The following is a 21,442-nucleotide window of genomic DNA, read 5'->3' as shown; positions in this document are numbered from 1 at the left end:
GTACACCTTAAACTTATGCTGTGTTATATGTCTATTATATCTCAATAAAAAAAAGAGAATTGATATTTGGCCGTCACTCATCAGCCAACCTCAATGAAGTGTCTGGTTCACTTTTGTTTCTCTCTCTCTTTAAAGTAGGTTCTAGGGGCGCCTGGGTGGCTCAGTCGTTAAGCGTCTGCCTTCGGCTCAGGTCATGATCCCAGGGTCCTGGGATCGAGCCCCACATCAGGCTCCCTGCTCAGCGGGAAGCCTGCTTCTCCCTCTCTCAATCCCCCTGCTTGTGTTCCCTCTTTCGCTGTGTCTCTCTCTGTCAAATAAATAAAAATCTTAAAAAAAAAAAAAAAAAGTAGGTTCTATGCCCAATGTGGGGCTTGAACTCAAGATCCTGAGATCAAGAGTCACACACTCTATTGACTGAGACAGTCAGGTACCCTGTGTCCTTCCTCCCCCCTTTTTAATTAAAAATACAATATAAGGACATGAATGATGTTTTTTAAAAAGAAAATCACCTCTAATCCTACACCTTAACACAGTACCTTTTTTTATAATGCGTTTTCTGGTCTTTGTTTGTGTAACTTCATATTATCGTATAGCTATAGACCACTTTCTTCCCTTAAGTGTTTTTCAGTGGTTCAGTGGTTCAACAAAGACTTCGTGATTATCATTCTTTTTTTTTTTTTTTTTAAAGATTTTATTTATTTATTTGACAGAGACACAGCGAGAGAGGGAACACAGGCAGGGGGAGCGGGAGAGGGAGAAGCGGGCCTCCCACTGAGCAGGGAGCCCGATGCGGGGCTCGATCCCAGGACCTGGAATCATGACCTGAGCCGAAGGCAGACGCTTAACGACTGAGCCACCCAGGCGCTCCCATGATTATCATTCTTTAACTACTGCATAATAACCATCGAGAGGGTGTGCTGAAATTTACTTGGCATTCCTCTATTGTACATTTATGTCATTCTAGATTGTTTTTGCTTTTGCTTTTATAAGAAAATGTTGTCATGGGCATTTTTATACATCAGAGTTGGTCCTATTTGAGGCTTAGTTTCCCAAAGTTCCTGAAGCAAGATTCCAGGGAGTGGGCCTGAAGATGAGAAACACGGCATCAACACCAAAGACTGCGTATCTAAGCTAAGTCCTGGAATGTTTGGGAAACGTTCTGCTTTGTTAAAACAAATGTGCTTGGGCCTCAGAAGGACCAGGATGTGGAGTAAAAAGCTCAAGTCAGTCAGGCTTGGATATACGTCCCTTGCTTAGTGAAGTTATGCATTAAAAAGTAATTATACCACAATGAGATACCACTTCATACTCTTTTGGATGACTATTATTTAAAAAATGAAAATGTTGGGGCACCTGGGTGGGTCAGATGGTTAAGCGTCTGCCTTCAGCTCAAGTCATGATCCCAGGGTCCTGGGATCGAGCCCCGCATCGGGCTCCCTGCTCGGTGGGGAGCCTGCTTTTCCCTCTCCCACTCCCCCTGCTTGTGTTTCTACTCTTGCTATCTCTCTTTCTCTGTCAAATAAATAAATAAAATCTTAAAAAAAAAAAGAAAATGTTGGTGGGGATGTGGAAAACTTGGAACCTTTGTACATTGCTGGTAGGGAAACAAAAAGATGCAATTGCTGTGGAAAACGGTATGGTGGTTCCTCAAAACATTAAATATAGAATTACCATCTGATCCAGCAATCCCACTTCTGGGCATGTACCCAAAAGAACAGAAAGCAGGAACTCGAACAGATATCCTACACCAAAATTCATAGCAGCATTTTCACAACAGCCAAAAGGTAGACCCCACCCAAGTGTCTATCAACAGATGAATGGATAAACAAGTTGTGATACACTTTTACCATGAAATATTATTCAGCCTTAAAAAGGAGATTCTGATACACACTACAACATGGATGAACCTTGAAAACATTACGCTGAGTGAAATAAGCCAGATTAAAAAAGCCCCACATAAATATTGTATGATTCCACTTATGTGAGGTATGTAGAACAGGCAAAATTACAGAGACAGAAAATAGAATGGAGTGCCAGGGTTGGAGGGAGGGAAGAACGTGAAGGTATTGTGCAATGGATGTGGGGTTTCTGTTTGGAATGATGAAGAAGTTCTGGACACGGATAGTGGCGATGGTTGAGCAACATTGTGAATGTACTTAACACCACTGAAATATACACTTAACAATGGTTAAAATGATAAAGATTTGTATGATGTATATTTTACAATACAAAAGATATATAGATCCAAATGAAAGAAAAAAGTAGTTATAAATCCCTTTTTTTAAATAAATCCCCTCATTGAAGTTTTATTGAGGTTTTCAGAGGAGTGAAATTAGATGTACATTTTTAATTCATTTCTGTATCTGCTCAGTGAACACGTGTTAAATGAATAAATGAATCAGATCTAATAGAAGTCGTTCTGGATATGTACAGAGGAGCAAGCACACATACCTTCACCTGCACAGTCCTTTGTCCATCTGTCTTTTATTTTATTTTTTATTTTTATTTTTTAAAGATTTATTCACTTGACAGAGAGAGACACAGTGAGAGAGGGAACACAAGCAGGGGGAGTGGGAGAGGGAAAAGCAGGCTTCCCGTGGAGCAGGGAGTCCGATGCAGGACTCGATTCCAGGACCTTGGGATCATGACCCGAGCTGAAGGCAGACACTTAACCGACTGAGCCACCCAGGCACCCCTGTCCGTCTTTTAAATTCAGAAGCGCCATATGAATTCATAATCATTTTTATTATTTTTTAAAGATTTTATTTATTTGACAGAGAGAGACAGCGAGAGAGGGAACACACGCAGGGGGAGTGGGAGAGGGAGAAGCAAGCTTCTTGCTGAGCAGGGAGCCTGATGCGGGGCCCGGTCCCAGGACCCTGGGATCACGACCCGAGCCGAAGGCAGACACCCAACCAACTGAGCCACCCAGGCGCCCCCATGATCATTATTTTTTTAAAAAGTCATACAATTCGGGGCCCCCGGGTGGCTCAGTCAGTTAAGCATCTGCCTTCGGCTCAGGTCATGATCTCAGGGTCCTGGGATTGAGCCCTGCGTTGGGCTCCCTGTTCAGTGGGGAGTCTGCTTCTCCCTCTCCCTCTGCCCCTCCCCACAGCTTGTGATCTCTCTCTCTCTCTCAAATAAATAAATGAAAAATTTAAAAAAATTATCCAATTTCAGACTGTAACTATGTGGCAGAAAGTTCAGTCTCACAGATTCTCCATCCTACCTCACTCTCAGGTTTTTACCTCTTATCGCTAATTGGCTAAACCCATCACCTGTGTGTAGCTGTCACCCTTTCCCAGCAGGCTTTAGATCCAGCTCGACCCAGGACCCAGGACCAGCAGCCTCTTCTCAGGAGAGCCTCTTGTGTTCTCACGTCTGACTTCCACCCCTACCACTGCCCTGTAACACTCACACACACACAGTTTTAAGATTGATGGCACTGCTTTACCCTCTTCCCCTCTTCCCTATTTGCTTTCCGCCAGAGGTAAAGGCCTGGAGACCCTGGGTAGGTTGTTGGTTCCCGTATTTCCTCTGACTTCCAGCTTGAGAACCCCTCATGCAATCCAGAGTCAGGTTCTGCAAGCAACAGAAGGCAATTCTGACAGATGTAAGGAAAACAGAATGCACAGAATGAATCGAGGGAGACTTGGAGATGCAGGCCTGGAAAATAGTCACAAATAGGCCACTGCAGCACCGATGTGGTCAGTCAGCATGGGGAGTGGGATACCGCTCCTGGGCCTCCTGTTAGCCCTGGACTCTATTAACATCGGTTCCTGGACACCTTGGCTGCCCCAGGACGTGGATGGTGCCCTCGATACTGCTGATGACCTAGAAAGGATTCTTCGTACCATTAGCTCCCACTTCGGGTTCTGGGGAGGACGCAGCTGATTAGCTACTGATCTGTGTCAGACAGTCTGAGTCTATGCCCTATGTGCAGAGAAAGCTGGAAAAGGGAGTATCTGGCCATTATGGCTTCCATAGTGGAAAATGATCATCTCTGCCTTCCACCAAGAGTCATAGACAAGTTCATATGCTTGGCAGCCTTAAAAGAAAGTCAAAGCTCCCTTTTACCCATCTTCACCTAGATTTCTCCCAGCCTCTGTGTTACTGGGCTAGTCACTGCCCAGACATTACATTTCTTTGCAGTGCACCACAGGGTTCCTGAAGATTTAAAGAAACAAAAAAATTTTTTAAAGATTTTATTTATTTGACAGAGAGAGACACAGCGAGAGAGGGAACACAAACAGGGGAAGTGGGAGAGGGAGAAGCAGGCTTCCCGCAGAGCAGGGAGCCCGACGTGGGGCTCGATCCCAAGACCCCGGGATCATGACCTGAGCCGAAGGCAGACGCTTAAGGACTGAGCCACCCAGGTGCCCCTTAAAGAAAAATTGTCTTAAAAAATCAACTGAAAAATGACTTCTGGCATTGGCAATGAGTGACGCTTGCTTGGATGGAGATGATTCTGTGTGTGTGCGCGCGCGTGTGTGTGTGTGTGTATGTAAAATAATTTTATTGCATCCTTACTAGATTTGATGATACCATTGTTGTTCGGTTTTTTGTAATTTATTTTTTCATAAAGGTAATACCTCCCTCAAATACCAAAACAGTATTAAAAGGTTCATGCTTAGAAGTCTTGTTTGTACTTATGCCCCCATCCAGCCCATTACTTCCCCAACAGCCTTTTTCTTTTTTTTAAGATTTTTAATTTATTTATTAGAGAGAGAGAGCATGAGCAGGGGGAGGGGCAGAGGGAGAAGGAGAAGCAGGCTTCCCGCTGAGCATGGAGTCTGATGTGGGGCTTGATCCCAGGATCCTGAGATCATGACCTGAGCCGAAGGCAGACAACCGACTGAGCCACTCAGATGCCCCCTCCCCACCTGCCTTCTAGAGAGAACCACTTTTATTCATTTGTTGCGAATACTCCCAGTGTTTATTTATGCAAATAAAAGTAAATATGGTATGGAATATACAGAATGGTGAGTATAGTTAATAATACTGTGTTGCATATTGGGAAGTTATTAAGAGTGTAGATCTTAGAAGTTCCCATCATGGGGCACCTGGGTGGTACAGTCAGTTGAGTCTCCAACTCTTGGTTTCTGCTTGGGTGGTGATTTCAGGGTCCTGGCATCCAGCCCTGCCTCTGGCTCTGTGCTCAGTGCAGAGTCTGCTTGAGTTTCTCTCTCCCTCTCTCTCTGCCCCTCCCCCTGGCGTCCCCCCATGCAAGCGCACTCTCTCTCAAATAAGTAAATAAATCTTAAAAAAAAAAGTTCCCATCACAAGACAAATAGTTTTGTAACTACGTGTGGTGATGGATGTTAACTAGACTTACTGTGGTGATCATTTTGCAATATGTACAAATATTGAATCATTATTTTGTACACCTGAAACTAATATAGTATATAGAGGGAGAGGGACAAGCAGACTCCCCGCTGAGCGTGGAGCCCTCCTCTGGGCTCAATCCCAGGACCTGAGATCATGACCTGAGCCAAAGGCAGATGCTCAGCCAACTGAGCCACCCAGGAGCCCCTCCCCCTTTTTCTTACAAAAACAGGTAGCCCGTGGGGCGCCTGGGTGGCTCAGTCGTTAAGCGTCTGCCTTCAGCTCAGGTCATGATCCCAGGGTCCTGGGATGGAGCCCTGCATCGGGCTCCCTGCTCAGTGGGAAGCCTGCTTCTCCCTCCCCCACTCCCCCTGCTTGTGTTCCCTCTCTCGCTGTGTATCTCTCTGTCAAATAAATAAATAAAATCTTAAAATAACAACAACAACAAAACCAGGTAGCCCATTATTTACACTGTTCTGTTTCTGCCTTTTCTTTTTCATTTTATTTTTAAAAATTGAGATATAATTGAGATAATTGACATATAATTAGTTTCAGGTGTACAACATAGTGAGTTGATATTTGTATGTATTGTGATCACAGTAAGTCCAGTTAACATCTGTCACCACACAGAGTTACAATTTTTTTTTTAAAGATTTTATTTATTTATTCATGAGAGAGAGAGAGAGAGAGAGGCAGAGGGAGAAGCTCTGCAGGGTGCCCAACTCGGGGCTCCATCCCAGGACACTGGGATCATGACCTGAGCCGAAGGCAAATGCTTAACTGACTGAGCCACCCAGGCATCCCTGATTCTTTATACTTTAAAAAAGTGATAGATTAGGAGCAAATGGACAAAGGCACAGGGGAGGGTGGGACTGGAAGGGCTTTGTCACTCTTAATCCCCATTAGCTCTCCTCAGGAGTCCTCTCTTCCCCTCATCATTATTCAAATAATTACATAAAATTTATGTTGTTTGCAGTGAAATGTGTATACAGATCATCTTTGGAAAACTGCAATTTAACTGAACTGTAATACACCATTTAAATGAAAAGGATGTGTGTGCTATGCACTTTGCTATGCAAAGCCCCTTGTGCCTCTTCTGGAATCTCCACTGGGTGGAGGGGAATAATCTCTCTAAAAGGTGACCTGGGTTCCCCAGTTGGGCTGGGCAAGTCTGGCTCTGGGGCTCCACCAGGGTGGGGAGTGTGAGGAGGAGCCCCTTTCTTGACAAAACTTTGGGTGCCTCCAAGGGCCTTATCACCTCTTACCAGCTTCATTTGTAACTGACAAAAGGAGGTGGGGAGTATCTGCTTGAAATGATACTGTGGGCCCTGGCCTGCAGCCCTGAGCACCCTTGCCGGGCCCCTGATTCCATAGGGGGATAAGAGGTACAACGGGTGCCCCCTTCTGGTGATGGGTGTGTGTGGACCAGAGTCAGGCAAAGTCCCTGCCAACCACCCAGGGTGGGTTTGAAGCCTTTAGTCTCAAACTTGCCAGTCCAGCGCTGCTTGTGTTTTGTTTTAGGAAGCTCATTTCAGTTCAGCTGTTTCGATGTGGATTTCAACACCATGATAAGTTAATTCCTGAATAGGAAATTTGAAAACAGTCTTTGTTCCATCTTTAAAAGTTTAACGAAAACGTATCTACCAGATATTAAATTGTTTCCCTGCTGCAAAGTTCTGCTTATTAAATTTTACAGACTTTGTGGAGATGAATTGTTCTCCAAGGACAAATAGATACAACCTGGCTTTCTACTGGGCCCTGCCCAGGCCTGAAGGGAGCCAAGGGAGTCCTCCTCCCCAGTGGCCCCACCCGCAAAAAGAAGACCAGGTTAGCAGGAAACAACATGGGTAGTTCTTGATGCTGTTTGGCTCACTTTCCCCCACCCTGTGGCTTCTGACTAAACTTTTTCATTTTTCAACATATTTGTGCACATGAAAGACCCCCTTTTACACATGCAGTCACCGAGCCCTGAGAGCTGCAATGTCTGACCCTGGATCCCGCAGCAAGTTGCGACCAGCGCTGGGATTGGAGGCTGAGCCCAGAAAAGCACAGCAAGAGGGCAGGATGCCAGTAGTCTTCTGCTCCTGCCAGGAACTTCCAGCATTTTCTAGTCGTGCGAGCGCCAGGGGCCTCACCACATCCCTGAACTAAGTGCTTCATGGAGACAAAGAGCACCCGAGCCTGTTGGCGCTGAAGCCCTGCGCACACACACCCATCCTTCCTCAGCTGTGGCAGGCACCCCCGGCCCCAACTCCCCACCTGCCATCCCTTGCTGGGACTCCGTGAGCCCCTCCCCCGCTTTCCCACGTCTCTGCGCTGTGGCAGGCACCCCCAGCCCCAACTCCCCACCTGCCATCCCTTGCTGGGACTCCGTGAGCCCCTCCCCCGCTTTCCCACGTCTCTGCGCTGTGCCCTGGGAATCAGCACCGTCACGGCCAGCCTGTCTGGAATGGCTAATCCTGCTTCAAGGCTCAAATGGCTCCTCCTTCCCTGAGCCCCACAGCAGGAATGGGTTGTTGGAGCAATTAATTCGTTATGCATGTGTCTATCTGTCCCCACCATGGGTTCCTCGGAGGCAGGAACCATTTCTTGTACTTTTTTGTAACCCCAGTGCCCAGCGCATTAGGGCCGGCATGGTGCTCCCACTCCTTTTTGTGGTCAGTCTCCCCGTGGGCGCTGTTCCCTCTCTGAGGAGTCACAGTGCCACCCAGCGGCAGGCCGGATGTACTGAGGCTGCTCGCCGAGGGCCCTCCCGCCCCACCCCCTGCTGGTGAGGGTCCTTACTGCAGGAGTTGAAGGTGACCAAAGGTGACGGATGGATCCCCTTCTGGCAGAGCCTTCCTGTACTCCACAGCTAAGGTCAAAATGCGGGTATGGGGGTGGGACGGCAGAGAAGCAGGCCCGTCGCCTTTGGGATCCTTGGGCACAGGGACTTGGCTCCATGCTGCTGTATCTGCTGCAGGTGCATATGGTTCTTCTCCCTGTCCTGCTGGCCCTTCTCCCTTCCCAGGCTGCTAAAATCTACTTCCGAGGCTCAGCTCAGCCACCACCTTCTTTCCTCCCCCCTCACATACACGCCCCCACAAATCTCTAGCTTATGCAGCCCAGATTCAGATCCCAGCTTTGCACATTATCTGTTTTGAGACTACAGGCAAGTCACTTAACTTCACTGACCTCAGTTTATTTATAAAATGGGAATAATAAAACTACCTGCTGCATTGGGTTGGGAGGGATAAATGAATCCAGATAGGTAAAGTACATGCAAGTGTAGCGCCTGTTTGGTTTGTCCTTTTGTTCCTCAGTCAGATACACCACTTGGGGGCAAGCACTGTGTCTGCTCCGTTTTATCCTCACGGTGCTGGTGTATGGCAGGAACTCAAAAGGTGCTACACCCGCCAAATGCATGGGGACTGTCAGCCTTTGATTCGGGTCTTAGTGAGCAGCAGGTGGCTGGGGAAGTCCCTTATCTTGGTCCTGGCTGTGGTACTTGCTCAGTGTGTGGCCTTGGACGTGTCACACCGTCTCTGGGCCTTGAGTAAGTGGAGGGGGTTAGGTCATACTGTTACAAGTCCATTCTGACCCTCCTGGGGGCCCAGGCCTTCTGATCTCAGAAGAGGATGCTGTTTTCCCTCCGTGAACTGCCCCTACCCTCAAGCCTTTTTTTTTTTTTTTTTTTTCTGGATTGGCAAGACTTTTAGTTACAGGATAAGTCTTCCTCCTGATCAGGGAAACAGATAAGAGCTGTATTCCAGAGAAGAAGGAGTAATTTTGGCTTTGAGAGAGGGAGGAGTAGCTCTGTGACAAAGGGAAGGGACATTCTTCTTCCCCAGGAAAGTTCTATCTATTATAGGGTGAAGCCAGGAGCAGAGGCACCTTAGGTCTGGCTTCAGATGGAGGGAAAAACGGGTGACCAGCACAGCTGGGTCTAGGAGAGAATGGGGCTACACTGGTGTAGGCAACCTCTGAGCCTGGGTATGGAGAGGAACTGATAAGAAACACTATAGCAAACATGACAGATGCCAATCCTGCAGGCAAGGAGGCAAGTCATCTTTGATGAAAGGTACCAAGATTTTGGGGGCAATAGGGGCTCTGAACAGCTGAAAAATTATATTAAACAAACCTATGATTCGTAATACAACCTACAGAAAGTAAAAGTCTAAATACATGTGAATTTTCTAATTCTGAATAGATTCTAATCTGTTTTTATTTTTTATTTTTTGAAGATTTTATTTATTTATTTGACACAGAGAGAGAGATAGGGAGAGCAGGAACACAAGCAGGGGGAGTGGGAGAGGGAGAAGCAGGCTCCTGGCCGAGCAGGGAGCCGGATGCGGGACTCGATCCCAGGACCCGGGGATCCTGACCTGAACCAAAGGCAGACACTTAACGACTGAGCCACCCAGGCGCCCCCATCTAATCTGTTTTTAGACCCATATCTTGAATTCTTAATTTGTGTCATTATATTTTTTGGCTTCTGAATCTTCAATTTCTAGTTGTTGTTTTTTAATATTTTATTTTATTTTTTAAAGATTTTATTTATTTATTTGAGAGAGAGAGAACATGAGCAGTGGGGAAGGAGAGGAGGACTCGCCGCTGAGCAGGGGACATGAGGCTTGATCTCAGGACCCTGAGATCATGACCTGAGCCAACGGCAGACACTTAACAGACTGAGTCACCTAGGCAGCCCAAGACTTTAGTTTTAAGTAATCTCTCCACCCAACATGGGACTTGTATTCACAACCTTGAGATCAAGAGTCTCATGCTCTACTGACTGAGCCAGCCAGGTGCCCCAATTTCTGTTTTGTTTAGTTTCCAATTTTGTATCAAAAATTCAATTTGTAGGGGCGCCTGGGTGGCTCAGTCGTTAAGCGTCTGCCTTCGGCTCAGGTCATGATCCCAGGGTCCTGGGATCGAGCCCTGCATTGGGCTCCCTTCTCCTCAGGAAGCCTGCTTCTCCCTCTCCCCCTCCCTCTGCTTGTGTTCCCTCTCTCGCTGTGTCTCTCTCTGTCAAATAAATAAATAAAATCTTAAAAAAAAATCAATTTGTATCCTAATGACCATACTAAGATAGTTTTTTTCTCCTTTATGTCTAATGACTCCACTGTCTGGACCATTTGTTGAAAGTGTATTGTCTATTGTTTATGCTGGCTCTTGTTCTTATTCAGTTTCCTTCTATGTCTGATTATCTTTGATTGTGTGCTGAAAATTGTACTTGAAAAATTAACTGGAGTAATGTTTAAGACTAGGATAATATCATCTTCTTACAGAAAGGGTTTTCATTGACTTTTGCAAATGTGTAGGGGCATGAGGAAACCAGAAGCACCTTAAGCATTTTCAGTGCTTGAAATTTTTCTGAATCACCCAGAGTAATTGAAACTGAACTGAAGTACAGGAGAAAGCTAGTTTATTTTCAGTTTACTCTTACTTCCACGGTGCAGCCATTCAGGATTACAGTCCTGAGCATGGAGTGGTTTTTTAGAGTTGACCCTGCCTTGAAAAGCCCGAGATTCCAACTTACATGACCTTAGCTCCCTCAGCTTTTTAGCCACCTCTTCTGATTGCAAAAGTGGCCCCCAAACTGAGCTCTCCTCTCTGGATTTTCACCTTTTCTGAGCAATTGTCTCTTGCCAATAATTGGCAAGGTAATCCCTTGCTACTTGTTAGCTTTTTTCTGTTTTTAGGAAAAACCTTTTTATATTTCATATGAATTATTTTAGTTGTCTTCAGTAGGAGGTTACTTCTGAATTATTTAGTTTACTATTTCTGAAAGTGAGAGTTCTTTACTTGGTTTAAAATTGTGTAATAGCTTGGTATCTCTTTAGAGGATTGAGGACCAAGAAGACTAATAGCACAGATGATCTGCAGTCATATAGTAGATACCAAAATACAATGATTTTTTGAAATTTTATTTTAATTTCAGTGTAATTAACATATAGTGTAATATTAGTTTCAGGTGGACAATATGGTGCTTCAGCAATTCTAGGTGCACCTGGGTGGCTCAGTCGGTTAAGCGTCTGCCTTTGGCTCAGGTCATGATCCCAGGGTCCTGGGATCGAGCCCTGTGTCAGGTTCCCTGCTCATCAGGGAGTCTGCTTCTCCCTCTGCCCCTCCCCTTGCTCGTGCTCTCTCTCTCTCTCTCTCACTCTCACTCTCTATCTCTTGCTCTCTCTCTGTCTGAAATAAATAAGTAAAATCTTTAAAAAAAACTTATATAAAAAAACAATTCTATACATTACTCAGTACTCATCATCATAAGTCCTCTTAATTCCCTTCACCTATTTCCCCATTCCCCCCACCCACCTTCCCTCTGGTAACCATCAGTTTGTTCTCTATAGTTAAGAGTCTGGTTTTTTTTGGTTTGTCTCTTCTTTTCTTTGTCAAAATAAAATGATTTTGAGTATTTTTCTTATAATTCAGTACTGTGGCTGGCACTGAAAATTACATATAACCATTTGCTCAATTTTATTTTATTTTATTTTTTAAAGATTTTTTATTTATTTGACAGAGAGAGACACAGTGAGAGAGGGAACACAAGCAGGGGGAGTGGGAGAGGGAGAAGCAGGTTTCCCACAGAGCAGGGAGCTCAATGGGGGGCTTGATCCCAGGACTCTGGGATCATGACCTGAGCCGAAGACAGACACTTAACGACTGAACCACCCAGGCGCCCCCATTCGCTCAATTTTAATTGTGGCTGTTTGAAATTATTCATTTATGAGGAAATTTATAATAGAATTATTGATAATTAATAGAGAACTAGTTAAATTATGCTGCTTCCATAGGATAGGATATTGTGCAACCATTAATAATGTAGGATAATACCTAATGGCATCGATGCCTAGTCACATCATACGAGAAGTGAAACTAGTCGATCACAACATGATCCCTTTTTATATATTTACATATACTAGAAATAGCACTGAAAATATGTTCACTAAAATGCTAACCATGGTTATGTTGGGGTGGGGAGATGACTAGTAATTTTACCCACTGGTTTTTGCTTTTTTATATTTTTGTAATTTCCTAAAATGAACATTTATTATTTTTGTAACAAAGTTGAATTATAAAATAAAATACTATAAATAAAATCAGATGTTTTTATCATGTTGCATTGAAATGTTTATCTACACAAATAACACACAATTCATATTTAAGAAGTCTTTGTGAATATCTAGTACATGTCAGCTTCTTTCACACATATATTTTCACTAATGCTTATAAGTATCCAGGAGTCAATCACAAATGAAGTAAAGGTAGGGGTGAAGCAGTCTGAGCTCTGTTCAAAAAGGAATCAAGTGAAGAGATTGACTGATGCAACATAAATGGTATGATTTTCATAGTCAGCAATGTCTCCAATGTGCTAAAGACCAAGTAACGGACACTGTAGCCTACCCCAGTAGAAGAGATGTTGAATTATAAAAATTATGTAAATACTGCAAAAATGGAAAATATGGGAATAGAAAAATAACAGCAATATTCTATACTCTACTGCAGCAACAGTTAACATATTAGAATATGCAGGCAATTGGATTATTGATTCCAACCACCTGTTCTCTTCCCTGTAAGAGGATTATATGTGTAATCTGCAGTGCCTTCCCGAAGGTAGCGTGTACTTCCCTAACCCATTGTCAGTATGACTGCTTTGGACAGTGGAACGTGAGCAGGAGTAATATATACCACAGACAAGCAGAAACTTTAAGAGCCATTAGAAGACTTGGCTCTGTCTCTTGCTTGCTTCCCTTGGCCATAAAAATGGCATATCCTAAACAGGGGCTGATCCTTCACGTTGGCTCTGGAATGAGAAGATACATGAAGCAGAGCCATCATAGATACCAACATGCAATGTGAATGAGAAATGTGTATTATTGTAAGTCACTGGGATTAGGGTGGGGGGGGTGTTTATTACCACACCAAAGGTAACTAATACATTATTTCCTCAAAAATACAATAGCAACTCTATTAACTGAACTGTATTTTTTAAAAGATTTTTAATTTATTTAATTATTTTATTTTATTTGAGAGAGAGAGGGAGCAAGCACAGGAGGGAGGGGCATAGGGAGAGGAAGAGAGAGAATCTTAAGCAGGCTCCATGCCCAGCATGGAGCTTGATGCGGGGCTTGATCTCATGACCCTAAGATCATGACCTGAGTTGAAATCAAGAGTTAGATGCTTAACCGACTGAGCCACCCAGGCATCCCAGGATTTCTTTTTCTTTTTTTTGTTAAAGATTTTATTTATTTATTTGACAGAGATAGAGCACAAGCAGGGGGAGCAGCAGAAGGAGAGGGAGAAGCAGGTTCCCCGTTGAGCAGGGAGCCCAATACAGGACTCAATCCCAGGACCCTGGGATCATGACTTGAGTCGAAGGCAGACACTTAACCAACTGAGCCACCCAGGTGCCCTGGATTTCTTATTTTTAATTAATCTCTACACCCCCTGTGAGGCTTGAACTTACAACCCCGAAATCAAGAGTCACATGCTCCACTGACTGAGCCAGCCAGGTGCCCCTTAACTGAACTGAACTTAACTGACATTCTAGATTGATGTGTGTTCTCTTTTCCTTCTTTAAAACATATTCTTACACACACACACACACACACACACACACACACATTGACAATGCCCATGGCCCATACTGAATATCCAAGGTTGGTAGGCCACTTTCCAGCATGAGTGCTCAAATTTGTCTCATTAACCAACCAAGTGATCCAAATCAAGATAGATGAGAAGGCTTTCATATGAACTAGTTTGAGGTTCTGAAGTGATTGGCTGTGACTCAGCATCACCTAGCTGTCAGGAGAGAGAGCCAAAGACCAAATTCCAACTTTACCATGTGGTAAGTATGTGACCTTGGTCGAATTACTAACACAGACACCAGTATCGAGAGTTCCTCATTTTCAAAGACTCTTTAAGAGAAGAGTAAATAGTAATCTAGTCCTGAGCCAGCGCTCTGAGGGTCATTAGCACCAAGATGTCCCCCAGGACAATGTCTTCCATTAAGATTGAGTGTGTTCTGCTAAAGGGTTGTCAGGGCGGCGTGTCTCCGGTAAGGGAGGAGGCATCCAACTCTCTGCTCTTCGTAGATATTCCTGCAAAAAAAGGTTTGCCAGTGGTATTTGCTCAGCATGTGAGGGCAGCAAATAACCGTGAATGCCCCCGCCAGCTCCGTGGCCCTTCGCCAGTCAGGAGGCTATGTTGCCCCCATTGGAACACAGCTCTGTGCTTTGAATTGGAAGATCAGTCAGCAGTCGTCCTGGCCACAGTAGAGAAAGACAAGAAAAACAATCCGTTCAATGATGGGCATGTGGATCCCACTGAGAGATACTTGACTGGCAATATGGCTGAGGAGACAGCGCCGGCCGTTCTGGAGCCGCACCAGGGGTCCCTGTGCTCCCTCTTTCCTGACCACTGTGTGGAAAAGTACTTTGCCCGGGTGGACATCTCCAGTGGTTTGGACTGGCCCCTGGACCGCAACATCTATGACATGGACAGCCTGTCCTGCTCCATGGGCGCCTTTGACTAGGACCTGCAGACAGGAAAGATCTCCTACCACAGAAGTGTTCACAAGCTGGAGAAAGGAGAACGAACCCCAGAGGGAATGTGCATTGATGCTGAGGGGGAGCTCTGGGTGGCCTGTTGCAGGGGAGGAAGAGTGGTTCGTTTAGATCCTGAGACGGGGAAGGACTCCAAACCGTGAAGTTACCTGTTGATAAAACAACTTCATTTTGCTTCAGAGGGAAGGACTACTCTGAAATGTCCGTGACCTCTGCCCAGGATGGAAGGGACCCCACGGGTCTTCTGCTGCAGGCTGAAGCTAGTGGAATTTTCAAGATACCTGGCCTGGGGGTCAAAGGAATTCCTCCCTGTCCCTATGCAAGATGAGTGGCAGGCCTTCTTTCTACTGGAGGAACTTTTTTTTTTTTTAAAGATTTTATTTATTTATATGAGAGAGAGAGCACACAAGCAGAGGGAGTGGCAGAGAGAGAGGGAGAAGTAGACTCCCTGCTGCGCAGGGACCCCCCCAATGTAGGGCTCAGTCCCAGGACCCCGAGATCATGACCTGAGCTGAAGGCAAATGCCTAACTGACTGAGCCACCCAGGCACCCCTAGAGGAACTTTTGAAGACGTGTAGAAAATTCTTGAGCTAAAATTTCAGCCTAGTTACAAAAAAAATATTATTAGCAGCGTTCAATTTTTATTTAAAATTTTTTAAAAGATTTTATTTATTTGTCAGAGAGAGAGATACAGAGCACAAGCAGGGGGAGCAGCAGGCAGAGGGAGAAGCAAACTCCTCACTGAGCAAGGAGCCCGATTTGGGACTCAATCCCAGGACCCCAGGACCATGACCTGAGCCGAAGCCAGACTCTCAACTGACTGAGCCACCCAGGCATCCCTATTTACAATTTTTAAATGGTAGAGCATTTTAGTAAGGGGTGACAGATGGTTTTGATAACACACGACAACACCTTCTGCCAAGGTATTATAGAAATGTAAAGATTTGGTCAGCTGTCAACCAGCCTCTTGATTCTTTGCAATTGCTAGAAGGGGAGGGCAAGGGACCATATTCGTTCTGCATTCCATACTTATTATACATACCTAAAGCTTCAAAAAACTAATAAATAATGGCCTAGTTAACAAAAATAATAGTCTAGTCCTTAAAAGCCTCTCATATTATAGGATATTCTCTAAATTGTCTCAGTTTGAAAAACAAACTTTTGAAAACATTTTATTTTTTAAAATGGAGGATGTCATACTTAAGAATAGAGAGATTCGTATAATCATCCCTCAAGTACTCATCACACAGCTTGACCAATTATTAATTGTGGCCAATCTTGTTTCCTCTTTACTCTCCCCCCCCAACACACACACACACACACACACATACACACACACACACACACACACACACACACACACACTCTCTCTCAGACTTCCTCTCTGTTTCCTCCTCAACCTCTGCTGCTGGATTATTTTAAATTAAGTTCTAGACATTATGTATCTAGAAGAAAAGGACTCTTTTTTTTTAAAAGATTTTATTTATTTATTTGACAGAGAGAGACACAGCGAGAGAGGGAACACAAGCAGGGGGAGTGGGAGAGGGAGAAGCAGGCTTCCCGCCGAGCAGGGAGCCCGATATGGGGCTCGATCCCAGGACCCTGGGATCATGACCTGAGCCAAAGGCAGATGCCCAACGACTGAGCCACCCAGGCTCCCTGAAAAGGACTCTTTTTTTTAAAAAAAAGTTTTTACTTATTTAAGTAATCTCTACACTCCATGTGGGGCTTGATCTCACCACCCTGAGATCAAGAGTCACATGCTCTTCTGACTGAGCCAGCCAGGCACCCCAGAAGAAGACTCTTTTAACACAAACACCATACCATCATCTCATCTTTGAAAAAACAATAATTTGCGGGGCGCCTGGGTGGCTCAGTCAGTTAAGCTACTGCCTTGGGCTCAGGTCATGATCCTGGAGTCCCAGGATCGAGTCCTGCATTGGGCTCCCTGCTCAGCCTGCTTCTCCCTCTGACCCTCCCTCCTGTGTGCTCTCTCTCTCGCTCTCTCTCTCTCATTCTCTCACTCTCAAATAAATAAATGAAATCTTAAAAAAAAAGAAAAAGAAAAAACAATCATTTGCTTAAAACATCCAATATCCAGTCGAGGATCAAATTTCCCTGATAGCCCCCAAATGTTTTAGTTACACACTACATTCTGTGACATGACTCTTACATTTCTCTTAATCTATCAAAGTTCCCCTCTTTTTTTTAACCTAAGCAACCAGTATGGATCCTTTGTCCATTACCTAATCAGTTGTGACTGTGTCACAAGTCCCAGGGTCATTTGCTTTTCCCACCCTTTAGTAGACAGTGCTTTGGGCTGTTACAGCAACTTCACACCTCCACAGAGCGGCCAAGTGGGTCCCCATTTCCACCCACGATAAGTGCACCCCATGCAAACCAATTGCCTTGAGATCTTCTTGATGGCAAGTAGGGAATTGGAATTCTCGAGACTTTCTGGTTTTGTTGTTCTCAAAAAATGAGTTTTTCAAGAAACCTGTTGGATGACTCACCAAGAGGCTCTAGGGGACATCAAAACACTGAAAGTCATTTCACAACATGTGGAATGGATAGAAGAGACATTTATAGATTGAGATTTTACTTTATAAAATATGCATGTAAAAATATTAATAGTTAAGTTAATAAACTAGGCGTAACTATTTCTTCTACATCTCAAAGGTTTTACATATTCCCGATAAGCAAAAGTTGGAAAAATTGAGATATTTTGGTAAGGAGTTGCCACGCACTGGGTTATATAAGGTGCTTTTTCAGTTACAAAAGAAGACTCGTTTCCTCAGAAGACTCTGACTCCCCTTGTCCTTCCACATTTTATTTTATTTTTTTTTTTACTTTGTGAAGTCACTCCTCTTTCCATTGCTCTTGATTAGGTTTCCCACTTCGACCACACGGAGAACTTTCTGGATATGCTCTGGATTTGGTCCTTGGTTACTGACCATCCTCAGGTACCCCTGGCTGTGCCCCGTTTTACCTGAGGTTCTGCTGGCTTCTTGCTGGTACACTTCCCCTAGTTTTATACACACTCCATGATACATGGGGGCGATTGCTCAAGTGCAGAAGATGAGGCAAACACAGCTCCCAAAGACCTCCAACCTTGGGAGTTGGGGAGTTAATTTCCTTGCCATCATCTCCCTTGACCAGGAAGCGTAGTCCAGTGGCTTCTACTTGGCAGTTCCTATGACGAGAGACTGACTCTTTAAGCCCACGGCAGCTCCGTGGCAGTCAGTCCAGTCCATCTGTTCTACCTACACATTCAGAAACCGGGGACATGATCCTGATGATTGCTGCTTCGCAAGGCCTGTTGTTGACCCTGGTCAAAGCTTCAGGTGTCACCTGATGCTGTCAAGTCCCTGATTCGTGGGCCAAGTTGGTGGTCTGAGTATTAAGGAATGAGTTCCATCTTAGAGGGAGGGTCAATGGTGACTGAAAGTTTGGGGGGATTCCTCTTTACCTGGCACAGTTACCTGGCAAAATTGCACCACAGGTTCCTTGGTGAAAGACTAGGAGGAAGGTATATAGTATACAGTTGTGCTGTGGAAGTTGGTCAGGGGCCTCTTAAGTATGGACACGGGCCTACCTGGGGCTGCAACTCTAGCAAGGTTGGGCCTCTAGTCACCAGACCTAGAGGACAGGTACGGTTCATATGCCATTGGATGATGCCGTTGGATATTTTCTGCTCTCTACTTTAGGGCACCTGGTGTTTGCCCTTCTTGTCCCCTTGCGCTTGGGTAGGGAACTACCTGGCTACTTCTGGCCAATCGGTTCTGATCAGAGGATATGCACCACTTCAGGACCTAAACATCTAATTGCCAATTTGTCACCTTCCAGAACAATCCGTCTGCTGGTGAGTCTGGCCATGTTCAAGATCATGGCTGCTCCATCAGCCTAGATCACAGAGCGAGAAAGTCAAGTGAAAGGGGCCCAGCAACCAGCAATAGACATACAGCACGAACAGGAAGAAAGTTTTGTTATTTTATGTCATTAAGATTTTGACATAATCTAGCATAATTTCTTTTGGTTTTTTTTTTATTACTCAAAAAAGCTTCATTTTAAAATTTAGCTTTCTGACTCTGAGCTTGTGCCTTCAACACTTTCACAACGATTTTCTGCTTCTCAGGAAGGAAAGCACACTTGATCCTGTCACACACACACTTAGCACACAAGGAACCACTCTAGGCACTGCTGATGTGTTTTTTTGTTTTAGACAAGCTTATAAGAATGGTAGGCCTCACAGCACAAACTCCTTGAAGTCGGCCTGGGCACATGCCACACGTAGATTTTGGTGCTTTCCCGACCTTCCTGGTACGAAGGTAAATGATTTCTATTACCAGGGGTTCAGGACAGCCTAGTTTTGTTAGAGGCTGTCCTGTAGGACAGCTTACGATGGTAGGTCAAACGATGGACCGTTCCGAAAGCCTACAGACGTGTTCCCCAGAAGAGAGTCAGCATACTTTGACTGACACGGAAACTGATGTTGAGAGATGAAGTGTGCCTTAACAAAGCCTGACTTCTGTGGCCTTGACTTAGGAGTCAACTGATGGGGCAAGAAAGCTGATTGTGGAAGCTGTTTCACACTGATACTATTGAGAAAACCATCACCTACAACTACTTGGAAGGTAGATCATGAACCTAGTAAGCTTGTAGAGAGCAGAAGAGTCTAAAAAACCAAATGTTAGTAGCTTTTGTTGGTTGGTATTGACTGCGTATGGCAAGATACTCCAAGAAAGAGACATTCTCAGGGAATAATGGACTGATTTATTGTCATTGGGATGGAAGGGAATAGAAAGGGCTTTGGCAGTCTTGCTTCCATCCTGAGGCCTCTCCCTTTGGCTTGGAGATGGATCATCATCTCCCCTTTGTTTTTATGAGTGTGTGTGTGTCTGTGTCCTAACTGCTTCTTCTTATACAGACACTAGTCACACTGGACTAGAGTCCACCCCAATGACCTCATTTACTCTTATTATCTCTCTTTTTTAAAAAAAAAGATTTATTTACGTATTTTAGAGAGAGAGAGTGAGAGCATGCACAGCGGGGGAGAGGCAGAGAGAGAGGGAGAGAGAGAATGTCAAGCAGACTCCTTGCTGAGCACAGAGCCTGACAAGGGCTCGATTTCACGACCCTGAGCTCATGTCCTGAGCTGAAATCAAGAGTTGTATGCTTAACTGGCTGAGCCACCCAGGTGCCCCTTAATTATCTCTTTCAATACCCTATCTCCAGGGTGCCTGACCAGCTCGGTCAGAGGAGCATATGACTCTTGATTTCAGGGTTGTGAGTTTGAGCCCCATGTTGGGTGTACAGATTACTTAAATAAATAAAACTTAAAAAAAATAATAAAGACGCTGTCTCCAAATATTCTGAGGTCCTGGGGGTTAGGACTTGGACATATGAATTTGGGGTGAGGGTGGTACAATTCAACCCACAATACCCTCCCGCCAAGCTTGATGGGTTCAAGGTACCTGGGATTAAATAGATAGATGGAGATGAGAAGAAAGAACTGTGGGAATGCTTTTCAGCATGGCCAGCAAATTCTTATTGGCTTCTGAATATTGTGGTTGATACAAGTTAGAGATTCTAAATCTCATTATCTTCCACTTACAAATGACAAGTTTTGTTCTTGAAGGAACTTAAACCACAGCCAGATCATTTTGATCCTATGAAGGCTTGGTTTTAGACTTTTTAGAGTGGGTCTATTTCAATTTTGCCCTTAGTCCTAGGGTGTAGTCCTTGGTTCCAGGAAGTGGTCCTTACTTTTAATGTGTGGACCTTCTGGGGTTTCAATGGAAAGCCAGAATGTTTACCAGACTTTTCTAACTTGACAGGATTTGAACTCCAAATTTTTGTTTCTCTAGCATTGGACGACAGTTGAAATTTCCATTGAGCTTTTGCCTTCCTCTGGATTCCTTGGAGTCCTGCCCTGCACATGTTTAGTGCAGGAGTCAACCAAGGATTTCAGTGGAGTTTGTACACAGATCTTAGGGTTCTCCCCTGGTGCACTCTTCTTTCAGGGGCTCCCCCCTCAATGTCAGGTGCACCGAGGCCCTGACCTCTGATTCCTCAGCCAGATATGTTGGCTTCTTTCTGCTTGAGATCTATCCCCACCCCCTTTTCACCCACACCTACTCCACCCCAGCCCCCCTCTGCACAGACTGAGTGACCTGGGAGAAAAGCTGAGTAAATGGGGATCTCGCTCCATGTTCTTCCCTTTTTTCAAGGATCATATCCTCTCCAATTTCTTTCTTTTTTTTTTTTCTTTAAGAATTTATTTATTTGTCAGAGAGAGAGAGAGACAGAGCACAAGCAGGGGGAGAGGCAGAGGCAGAGGGAGAAGCAGGCTCCCCACTGAGCAAGGAGTCCGATGTGAGACTCGATCCCAGGACCCCAGGACCATGACCCAAGCCGAAGGCAGCCGCTTAACTGACTGAGCCACCCAGGCGTCCCTCCTCTCCAGTTTCTACTTACTTTTGTTTGCTCTCAAATACTTTCAAACAGTTGGCTTTTAAAAATATTTTGTCCAGAATTTAGAATTGTTATCAGCGGATAGTCTGATA

The 21,442-nt window shown here is 44.7% G+C and overlaps 2 pseudogenes; one reads left to right on the top strand and one right to left on the bottom strand.

Moving 5' to 3' along the window:
- Positions 1–14,308: 14,308 nt before the first annotated feature.
- LOC118527485 (regucalcin pseudogene) lies at positions 14,309–15,243 on the top strand (annotated as a pseudogene).
- Positions 15,244–18,874: 3,631 nt separating this feature from the next.
- Positions 18,875–20,816, bottom strand: LOC118527465 (large ribosomal subunit protein eL34 pseudogene; annotated as a pseudogene).
- Between the last annotated feature and the right edge of the window lie 626 nt (positions 20,817–21,442).

Source organism: Halichoerus grypus, chromosome 7 (assembly GCF_964656455.1).
Source record: "Halichoerus grypus chromosome 7, mHalGry1.hap1.1, whole genome shotgun sequence".
Lineage (NCBI taxonomy): Eukaryota > Metazoa > Chordata > Mammalia > Carnivora > Phocidae > Halichoerus > Halichoerus grypus.
The sequence above is the reverse complement of the archived record's forward strand: the minus strand, read 5'-3'. Positions and strand labels throughout refer to the sequence as shown.